Source organism: Diadema antillarum, unplaced genomic scaffold, assembly GCF_040938485.1.
Source record: "Diadema antillarum isolate AM-2024a unplaced genomic scaffold, OU_Dant_1.0 seq00001089_RagTag, whole genome shotgun sequence".
Taxonomy (NCBI): domain Eukaryota; kingdom Metazoa; phylum Echinodermata; class Echinoidea; order Diadematoida; family Diadematidae; genus Diadema; species Diadema antillarum.
The window spans coordinates 482,027-493,951 of record NW_027271908.1 but is presented as its reverse complement, the minus strand read 5'-3'; the positions used below and the strand labels follow the sequence as shown (position 1 = coordinate 493,951).

Sequence of the window (11,925 nt, the reverse complement as noted above, 5' to 3'; positions counted from 1 at the left end):
AGTAAAGAAAATGAAATAAGGCTAAGAATGAATGTGGCGTTGTATTTTGGGAGTCGGGAAAATTGGACTGAAAAGGGGAACATGAGTATGATCCATGGTAGTGCCGATCACGACGACTTAATGTTGCAGTCTTCAAACTGTCTATATATAATATGTTTGCTCTAATTTGTCACCACCCAAAGAAGCTTGTGTGAGTGTTTGTGTGTGTGCTTGTGTGAAATGCTTTTTATCTAAACTCAGTCATGTAAGTGTATTATAGCAATGATACGATATATCATTGGAAGAGAAAGATGTACAATGATAAAAGCAGTATACACATATGTCGAAAAATAAATTGTAAGTGCATACTCCTACTCCTGAGAGTGTTAATATAACATTATAGGTTACACTGCTACCTACAGTACTATGGTTTTGCAACGGAAACACAATTTCACCCTTAAATCTGTGAAGATGTGAGTGAAACAATGAATAATATACAATGAAAATGGGATAAATATATATGGCTGCATAGCAATGTGTTGGAATCTAATAAAAAAGTAATAAAAAAGTAGTAACAAAAAAACTGTGATGGTCTCGTGACAATTTCATCCTGTACATAGTACATCCTTCGCTAACAAGTACACGCAGACCAAAGATAGGATCCCTAAAACTTCTAGAAGTAAAGGGTACGTAATGTACCTCACCTTCGTCAATGTTGAACACCCATGAAACGTTTAATTCTGACCTCTGAGGCAGATAATCATTTGCCTAAAATTGCTTGCCTTGGTCATTGTGTAGTGCTGGAGTTGGTAGGACAGGGACATTCATCACCCTTTACTGTATGCTGGACCAGCTCCAAGAGGAAGGAAGAGTCAACGTCTTTGGCTTCATCAAACAGATGAGGGAGGATCGACCAAAGATGGTTCAAACTGCTGTGAGTATTCTAGGCGCTCTCCAGATACCTTCAATATTCGTGAAGTTTAATCTAACCCTTTACCAATTGAACTTCACAGCTCTTGTACCATGTCTTTGTAACTTTGAAATTAAAAGGAAGCTGATGCAACCCAATCTCATGTAGTGACTGGGCACGTCATTTATTGATTTACACAGTGTTTAGGGTGCAAGCCAGTAGGAAATACTATAATACATCATTATCTAGACAACATAATTATAAGTGTATGATGCTTATTATGTTTAATGAAGAAATATTGTTTTTCGTGCTATGTTGTGATATTACGTGAACATTCGGTGTGTGTGTGTGTGTGTGTGTGTTTGCTCATTTGTGTGAGTGTGTAGGTTTGATTGTATGAAAAGTTGATGTATACTTTTCTCTGTTGTGATAGGAGAATGTATAGTCTTTATTTGCAACAGAAAAACATTTTTGTCACTGATGCACAATAATATGCATTTTTGTACTGCTGGATGTCTGATGTGGGCATATGTTTGTAGTGATGTAGTTTGTTAGATGTCTTTAAAGTACCTTCAACTGTGGATTTGTACCTACCTGTAATTCCAAAAGCATCTATTTTGGAATATAAATGTAATCAAAACACTCTTCTTTATCATGGCAATGGGTATGAAAAACTCACCACAATATTCATGTCATTTAATCCATCTGCCTTGCAGAATTGTAATCTTTTTTTTAAATCATCCAGAAGATAAATGAGAACAGCAAAGTAAAAAAAAGAATTAAAGATAAATAGCAGGAATTGTCTTGGACTAAAATCAGGCAACGGGCGTTGCTCAATATTGTCTCCACATTTGTGCCACCTGCTGCAGGACCAGTACATATTCCTCCACACCGCCCTTGTAGAAGCCTATCTGAGTGGGAACACTGAGATCCCCGTCAGACAGTATCAGGACCATTTGATGTGGCTCCATCAAAGGGATGCACAGACAAACAAACTCAACATTGAACTGGAATTTGAGGTATTGCAGTTACAACATAATGGGTTTCCCATCAAAAACTAGTATACCTCGACATAAAAATGTTATTGACCTGCAGCAAAATTTAAATATGTTTACCCATTTGCAAAATTCTCTCATATACACTGCATGGATCAAGTGTTTTTTTCTTTTATTCATAATCTTACTTATCAAGAATTATTATGAGTATCTCTATTAGAAATGTTAATTCAATAGTTATAACTACGGAATTTCTAAATTGCCAATCCAAAAGTACATATCTAAATGTGTTTTTGCCTGCATGGTCTATGTAAAAGCAGAGGACAAAATTGTGTGATATGTAAAAGAGTAAAGAGATATGGCTTAGGTCAAATCTGATAAACTGACTATAATCCAGAATAGTATGATGACATTGTGTAAAATTGTTCAAGCTACCATTGGAACAACAAAAAAGGTTGCCAATGACCATGTCACCTCATAAATAATATGTGACGTCTCATTTGTAGCAGTATGGTTGAACTATTATGAATGATAGTGAGTTGTCATAGGTTGTAGTAAAATGACAGATTCAACGAGTAGATGTTGTTAGTAGATACCATTACGAAGGCCAAGTCCACTCCCATTATAACGGACATGATTATAGTTTATTTCCAGTTATCACAACCAAGTAAAAATTCAAGCCTCAGCATTTATCCTAACTTTTTATCTTTTATTGTTTGTCTGGTTATAGCGAAATTTTGATACAACGAATTGGAAAATTGCCGATTCCAAGGACTTCATTGTAACGGGATTCGACTATATATCTTTATACAGTGCACTGTTCAGTTGTAATAATTAAAAAAAAAAGAAAACCGCCAATCCCGAAGACCTCGTTACAATGGGAGTACACTGTACAATGAAAATTGTGTTGGCCAGATTGAATGCTCAAGTACTTGTAGGCCAACATTTTTTTTTTTACCTCAAACGTCTTGCGCTGCTGCTTCTTGTGCAACGGACATAACATCATTTAAACACTGTCTTAACATTTCTGAACTCATTAAAATGTTTTGAACAGTCTAGTTTGATTTTAATGTGTTGTACATTGCAACATTTTGTAATCTCTGTTGTCCAGAGGCTGACTACACTGACCCAACAAACCAGCAGTAATGGTCAACCAACTTTCAAGGCTGCTTTGGAAGATTGCAACATTGATAAGAACCGGTACCAGAATGTCCTGCCAAGTACGTCAATCAAATTGATCAACTAAACGACATGATTACACAAATATATGTTATGATCTATAACATTAACCCCTCAGCAAAAGAAAAACAAATTCCAATGATTTTGCCCTCTTACATGAATAACTGAAATGCAAAGTTTGGCACATGCTTCAAATATTTTTGAGCGGCGGCTTCGAACATAGATCAAAGGGAATAACTCTGTTGCTACTCCATCTCTTCAACCTCCTTGGTAATAACACATCTTGTCCCTTTATTACATACTGAATTGAATCAATCGTAACGAATTATCCTTTAATGCACTCGTGAAGCAGAGGTGTCTCTATTGTTTATATTTTACATTTCAGTCCCGATCTATGTGTCCCAAGGAAGAACAATTTGATTCAAATTATTTTCTCCAGTTGTGGATCCATGCTTGCAAGTTATATCTAAATAATTAAAAAATTACGATGTGTTATCAAGTAATTGACTGAGAATTCTTCCTAATAATTTCAAACCAGCAAACATGATAAATCATGTTTGACGGAGCTTGAATCCACCAATATTTCTATACTAACATTTCATGGTAATTTCAGTTTCCGTTGGTGGCTCAACATGACATATTTATGCTGTTATTTTGACATTTGTTTATTATGATACATGCATTTGAGTGATGCCTGTAAACTTGACCTATGTTAGCCACCGTGATTACTGTGTGCATGTCGCTCTATCCAACAGGAAAGGATATCTTAACAAAAAGGGATTACAAGGTTTAGGTAATCTCTATCCCTTGACTATTATGTTCAGATATTTGTGCCAATAATTGGAAGAAGCACTTTACAATGCGTGTCCATAGATTGATTAAGTCACTGGAAGGATTGAGATAGAAACATTATGGATAAAAAGCTGATATCATGGGGTAATCACATTTACCACACACCTGATTTTCAAAGTTCAAACCCTCATTAGATGTTATGAGTAGAATCCAGCTCATTGATCTGGCATTTATATTGATATTGAATGGCATGCAAACATATATCTGAACTTATAACCACAGTGGAGAGGAACAGACCATATCTCGTGACAAAGGGGGAGCCTGGAAGCACAGACTACATCAATGCATCATTCCTCAATGTAAGTATTCACATCAGCAGGCTAGTGAATTATTTCTGTGATGACAAAGATCTCGTTATGAATTCTGATATACTCAGGGGCTTAACTGCTTGATATAATTCGATACATTATAAGCTTTGATATCTGAATATGTTCCATGGATCATACAATAGAAGATTGTATTCATACACAGTGTAAAAGCTGCAAAAGCAACGAAATGGACAACTCAGAACAAAAATGAAAGCCTCAATGTCTGTAGATTAGAAAGTGTTGTCTTTCGTTGGACTGATATTTGTGTTGACCTACTCTTCCAGATTCCTAGCATATAGGATACCTGTCTTGCATTCTGTTTGAGGTATATTTTACATGTTACTTTGTATTGTCTGATTTCACACATATATCTGTGTTAGTTGGTCTCTCCTATATTTCTTGTATATGGTTTCTAATGTCCAATCTTTCTTGGATTAAGTTTGTTATGTCCTGTCTTGTCCCTTTCTCTTCTGCATGTGTATATTCCATACTAAGTGTATATCCTGTTCCTTTTTTTATAGCTGCATGCAATTTGAATTATCCGTTACTCTTGTTTAGTATTTGTGGATAGTGTCCTATCCCACTCTTCATTGTTTAGTTTACCGTGTCTGGTCTATATAGTATGATATTTGCAATGCCCTCTTAGTCTCATGTTGTTTAATGGGATTTCTCTCTGGTCTGACTCTTGTGTAAAGTTTGTAATATGTTGTCTCTCTACTGTGAAGTTTGTGATGGTTGTCTCTCTGTCTCTCTCTTGTGTAAAGTTTTCTCTGGGTTGTCTCTCTTGTCTTTTGTCTAAAATTTGTTGTAATTGGTTATCTGTGTCTTGTGCATAATATGCATTTGGTTGTCTCTCTCTTGTCTAAGTTTGGAAAGGGTCATCTCTCTCTTCTTGTTGATATGTAAAAGTTTTAATGGTTCTCGATTATTTTGGCTAAAATTTGTAATGTTTGTCTTTTTTTTGCCTAAAATTTGAATCGGTTGATCATCTCTTGTTAAAAGTTTTTAACTGGTCCTCTCTCTCTCTCTCTTGTGTAAGTTTGTAGGGTCCTAATGGTTGACCCTCTCTTCTCTAAAGTTTGTAATTGGTCGTCTCTCTCTCTCTTTAGTTTGTAATTGGTTGTCTCTTCTGTAAAATTTATAATAGTTGTCTGCCTTTTGGCTAAAGTTTGTAATGTAATTGTCTAAAATTTCGATGAGTTGATCATCTTTGTCTGTAATTGGTCGTCTCCCTCTTGAGCAAAGTTTGTAATGGTTGACAATCTCTTTTCCAAGGTGTGCAATGGGCTGTCGCTGTCTTGTCTAAAAATTGTGATGGGTTGTTTCCCTCTTCCATAAGATTGTAATGGGTTAAAATAATTGTTTCTAACTTGTTTTAACTCTGTAATTGGTTGTCTGCGACTTGTGTATAGTTTGTAATGGGTTGTCTCCCTCTTGAAATGGTTGTCTTTCTTTTACCTAGATTTGTAGTGGGTTGTCTCTCTTGTCTGAAGTGTGTAAGGGCTATCTCTCTCTTGTCCGGAGTTTGAAATGGATTGCCTCTCTCGTGTAAAATTTGTAATGGGTCTTCTCTCTCTTGGTTACAGTTTGAAATGGTTCTCTCTCCCTCTCTCTTGTGCAAAATTTTCACTAGATAGTCTCTCTTTTGCCTAAAACTTGTAATGGCTAGTTTCTCTCCTGTTTCTCTCTTTCTGTTTAAAGTTTGAAATGGGTTGTCTCTTTTTTGTGTAAAGTTTCAAATAATTGTCTCTCTCCTTTCAGAAACTGTAATGGGTTGATTCCCTCTTGTCTAAAGTTTGTAATGAGCTGCCTTTCTTGTTGAAATTTGTAATGGTTGTCTCTCTTGAATCGGTTGAACCTCTCTTGTTGTAAGTTTGTAATTTGTGGTCTCTTTTTCTTTGTGGAAAGTTTGTAATGGTTGACCTCTCTTCTGTCCAACGTTTGTAATGGCTGTTGCTTCCTTGTCTAAAAAAATTAATGGATGGTCTCGCTGTTGCATAAAGTTTGTAATGGGTTGTTTCTCTTTTGTCTAAAATTTGTAATGGGTTGTCTGTATATTTTGTATAGTTTGTATAATGGGTTGTCTCTCTCTTGTCTGAAGTTTGCAAAGTGTCGTCTTCCCATAGCTTGTATAGAATTTATAATGGGTTATCTCACTCTTGTCTAAAGTTTTTAAATGGTTGTCTCTCTTTCACCTAAAGTTTGTAATGGGTCGTATCCCTTATGTAAAGTTTGTAATGGGTTGTCTTTCTCTTGTCTAAAGTTTGCAAAGTGTCGCCTCCCTCTCCAGCTTGTATAGAATTTATAATGGGTTATCTCACTCTTGTCTAAAGTTTTTAAATGGCTGTCTCTCTTTCACCTAAAGTTTGTAATGGGTCATACTCTCATGTAAAGTTTTTAATGGGTTGTCTCTCTACTCTGCAGTATGTAATGGTTGTCTCTCTCCCGTATAAAAGTTAATAGTGGGTTCTTCCTCTCTCTTTTCTGAAGTTTGTGATGGACTATCCTCTGTCTGTCTGTCTGTCTCTCTCCCTGTCTATCTCGTCTAAAGTTTGTAATACCTTGGCACCATCTTGCGTGAATTGTACTATTTTGTCTTCGTCTCTCGTTTTCTTTCTTGTCTGAAAACAAAAATTCTTTCTTAGTTGTTCTTTCCCTTTCTCCTCTCTAGTTCATATTGTCTTTTTTTTGGACTTTTGTCTAAATGCACAATGTCCTCTTCAAGGGCGGCGCAGCCGTGGGGGCCGTGGGGGCTCGGGCCCCCACACTTTTTGTGCACCATACAAAGGAATACATAAGGTGTCATCACTTTGGGCCCCCACACTTTTTTCAACCCGGAAGTACGTAAGTGGCACTAAAATTGGAGGGGAGAGAATGAGCTGAGGACCTTTTTTTTTTTTTTTGCTTGTTAGCTGAAGAAACCCGGAAGTGGACGGGGAGAGATGAGCTGAGGACCTTTTTTTTTTTTTTTTTTTTTTTTTGCTTGTCAACTGAAGAAACCCGGAAGTGGACGGGGACGGGGAGAGATGAGCTGAGGACCTTTTTTTTTTTTTTTGCTTGTTAGCTCATGAAACCCGGAAGTGGGCCCCCACACTTTTGAAAACACTGCGCCGGCCCTGCTCTTTCTCTGAACCTGAACCCCTTTCCTGCCTCTCTCTCTCTGGACTATAGAGAGTAATTTCACGTTTCCCTTGTCTGAAATTGTCTTTTTCATCGTATTTTCTAGTTTGTAATATCCTCTCTCACACTGTCTTGTCTTAAGTTTGTAATGTCTTTGATGTGCCTCATCATTAGTTTGTTCTACCCTTTCCCTCAATCCCTTCATGTCTCTTTCTTATCCAAGTTTGTAACATCCCGTCTGTCAATCTCTCCATCAGACATTCATGAGGAAAGATGTCTTCGTGGCAACACAGATGCCCCTCCCGCACACAAGAGGAGACATCTGGAGGCTCGTCTACGACTGGAAGTGTCCTGTTATTATCATGCTCAATCGGATGGAAGAGAATGATGAGGTATGTCATCCCACTTCAAGCATAGTAAACTCCCATCGGTAGTACATGGAAATGTTCTTCAATGAGAAATATAGCAAGGATTTTTGTGTGCTTATGCATGTAGTGCAACAACAAGTAACCAACAATAACATGACCATGTTTATTGCTTCCTGGTATTTGACCAACCCATTTTATACATTTGGATGCAAAGCAAGACACTTACAGACGAGAAGAAGTCACTCTCCTGATGAGATGAGTAGCATTACTTCTTAAGATTTATGCTTTTGTGCCCCTCTGCTAGTCTTGTGCCCAGTACTGGCCCAATCAGGATTCTGCAAACTTTGGGCCTCTCTGTGTCACCATCACCTCAGCCGAGGTCAGCCGACAGGACTACGTGGTCAGAGAGTTTCATGTGAAAGGAGATGAGGAGGAGGTGAGTTTAGGGCCTCTTTACATTTGGTAACAATAATGTGGATCATGTGATTCATTAGCATGATCTCACAATTATTATTAGATTCACTTCAGTTGCTATATTTGTGATCCAGATTGCAGAAATTTACCATCCCATGAATACATCACATTGAGCTTTTCAAGCTCAGGATCGGATCTGTGAGTTGATGAGTGCTATCATAGGTAAATAGGTAGAGAGAGCAAGCAAGTCATACAAGTTATACTTAATGTACACATCAATTTTCAGCCACTGCCAAAGTTCTGATCTCACAGTGCTAGGTATACTTGGGAGACTGAAAAATGAAAGAAGTTGTTAACTTCAGCAAACAATATTAATTATGAACTCTTCATATGTTGAGCACTTTACTTATATCTTAATTCTTAAGTTTTTTTCATCAGCATTCAAATATACATCCCAACTTGACATAGATTCAAAGTTACCAAGCCCACTCAGATAAACGGGTAGGCCATGGTGACACAATAGGGATAAGGGGAATTAGTTAATCTCTGTGATTGACAATAAGTTTCCAGACATAAGTTCGTATTGGAGAAGAAAGCACTCCAGTCAGCGTGGGACGCCAGGCACTGAAAAAAAACCACAGAAAAATGTAACAAGTAAACAAGTAAATCCCGGATGAAATTAGTCATGCCTAATGTCCCCTTCTGCCACTAAACATCAGAGGGTCGTCTGATCACCAACATGTAACACTTTGGGGACTCCAGTGAGTTCTGATGAAATCTGAGCCGACACAGAGACTCCACGATTCATCCAGGTTGATACCAGTGCAGGAAGAGCCCCTGAACCTGGTGGACTTCAGTGAGCCCATCCGATGACTGTTGATCATCAGACAATCAGCAGACTGTCGTAGGATGTCAGATGCACACACTTGATAGTTGCACAATATAAATCCGACACACATCGGACTGACTCAACACTTATCTGTCGCATCTAGACAAGACTTGCGACTTGAAATGGCATCTGGTGGTGAACTAAGCTCTGAGCTTAGTTCCTTTTTTGGACAATCTCCCCTTATCAGATCACTGACCTTGACACTGACCTCATAGTTGACCAACACAAACTGGATTCCTCAGACTGCAATGTGATACACTTCATTGATTGACCAGAAGAAGAAGAAGAAGAAAAAAAAAAACGTATGACCAGCGTGACCAGCGAGCAAAAATCCTCACGGAAGGGGGATATAAGCCCACAATGAAATCTGAAAATAATGATTGAAACTTGATGTGTACTTGAAGCAAGAAGCAAAATAGTAGTATGTTGATGTTGATGAATAAAGTCAGTGAATACAATCAGGCGAATATTTACAGGCAAATCTGCAGAGAGATGGTAATAAGTAGCAATAGAAATGAGGAGATCCTCACTGGAAGAGTATTTCACTCTGTTTATAAGGTTTTTCCAGTCAAATTGCATGTATAACTGAAGTAAGTTTCAAATGCTCATCAAACTGTTCATAAATAAACCAACCTGCAGTTGTGAAGCTTATATGGCTGACGATTTAAATGTTTCAATGTTTGGTTCCCTCAACTCCAGGCGGTAGTGGTGAAGCAGTACGAGCTCTTGGGTTGGGAGGCTGGACAGGCCAGACCCCCATCTGTCAAGCCAATCGTAGCTGTGATGGATGCTGCATGTGAATCAGTGAAGAGGTCAATGTCCTCTGGGCCAATCATCTTGCACTGCATGTAAGTGAAAAACGTCATAATGAATTGCAATTATTTCAAGGCGTCAGACTTTTCTGACAGTATTGAGTAACTTAAATCAATTTATTTCAGAAAGATGTCACACACAGACTGAAGAACGAGATTAATAAGAGAATAACTACAGTTCACTTAAAGTGGTCTTTTATAATCAGCAGGCCCACTTTGTTTTGTTTAGGTAATTTTCGTAAGTTATTCAACAACAAGCACATAATTTTTGTTTAGCCCTTCAGTGAAGCTGCCTTGTTTTAAAGATAGCATCAGGGATTCCGAAAAGCCCCATAAACTTAAGTGAGAAAAGGATTATACTCACTTTGTTGTAATCATTGAAGACCAGTTTAATTACTTTGTTAATGACATTGTGAGATGATAGTCCAGATCCTAGGTTTACAGAATAATCCACTCCTCCTTTCATGGCACAGGAATGGCGTCGGGCGAAGCGGTGTGTTTGCAGCTGTCTGCTCTGCATCAGAAAAAATGATTTCTGACAGTAAAATTGACATCTTCCAGGCAGTGATGAGGCTGCGGGCAAACAGAGCAAACATGGTGGAAAGCCTTGTAAGTACCCGATGTCTCCTGATGTCCTGTCGGTTGTCATGTCATTCCTCCCAACAGTATTTTACAATCGAGAGTCTCATGCTGTTGACCATATTGGTCAATCTCCCCTGACTATATCTACCTGGTCAAACTTAACTGTCCAATCAGTGGTCAATCTTGACTGACATGGTTAATTCCCCAATATAGTTGCCTTCAATATCAACTCCTCTTGTTACATGGCCAATCCCTACTGATTATTCGGATTCGATTGATCTTCGTTGGTTGTTTAGTCAATGTCTATGGACTACTTATAGTTAATCACCAGGTTGATACCCACTTAAGCTCCTACTTTACCAGGCAGTCAGATACTTACCACAAGGATGGGAAAATTGATTACGCATTCTTGAAATTTAAAAACATTTCGAGTTATTACATTTGATACATGTGTGTGGGTGAGGTGTATCACGAAACATTCTACCATACTAATATTTTGCAATAAAGCCTAAAATATAAGGAGATATCACTATTTTTCTCACTAAACCATAACTGTAGATGGTTAAGTCTAGAAACAATTTCATTATAACTATTGTTCACGTTTTGTATAGTAACAATACTTCACATTGATTACACTACTCAACATTTTTACTGTGGTTGTTTCTATCCCTAACTCCATTTGAGAACAATTTTGAAGCACTAAAGCTGGGGTCTTTTTCTTGTTGCAAATGGTAAATAATGCCTTTAAGCACCAAAATGCAAAAGCCTCCCCGTGCCCTGCCCTTCATGCATAAAGTGACTTAAATTTCTCGTAGAATCCCATTTTCGTTCTCGTTCTCATTCTGTCTTGTATGATTATGAAGGTTTTACTTGGGACAAACATCCTGAACCATTTTTAACGTTCATGTGTACTATTGTATGCTCATACATTACTTTGAAAATCAGACACAAGCTCTCTTGCTTCTTATTACACTTTTTTAATCATACATAGAGCACACATATATACACAAATGACATAAAAAGTTAAAAGTGTTTCAAAGTATGTTTTGTAAGTTTTGTGTGCATTTTTATTCTGTATCTGTACCATTTTAATCACAAAAGTTAGTACAGACTAGTCTTTTGAGACTCATTCACAGTTTGCTGTTTGTGCAGACATCTGAAATAACGACAATATAAAAAAGGGAGTGAATACCAGTATATATCTTAAAATATGTTGCGATTAAAGCATTTTGTGTGTACATTGTACATGGTGCTTTGTTATATCAGAATAACTTGAAAAATTAGAATGCAGTTATAGATCCAAATGTTTGCAAGTATTATATATTACATAAAATGAAAAAAAAAGCAAAATAAATGATACGTTTTATTTCTCATTTATAGGAGCAATATATGCTTTGCTATGATGCCTTGGCTGAACACATGAAGAAGTTTGAGGAATATTCCAATCTGGACCTCTAATTGGATGCAAGGATCTAATGTCATCCTATGGAACATGGACAAGATTTGAGTTGCTTGAG

General features: G+C 37.4%; 1 pseudogene; it reads left to right on the top strand.

Annotated features, from left to right (window-relative positions):
* Positions 1 to 11,925, top strand: part of LOC139743503 (uncharacterized) — a 56,880-nt pseudogene extending 44,955 nt beyond the window's left edge.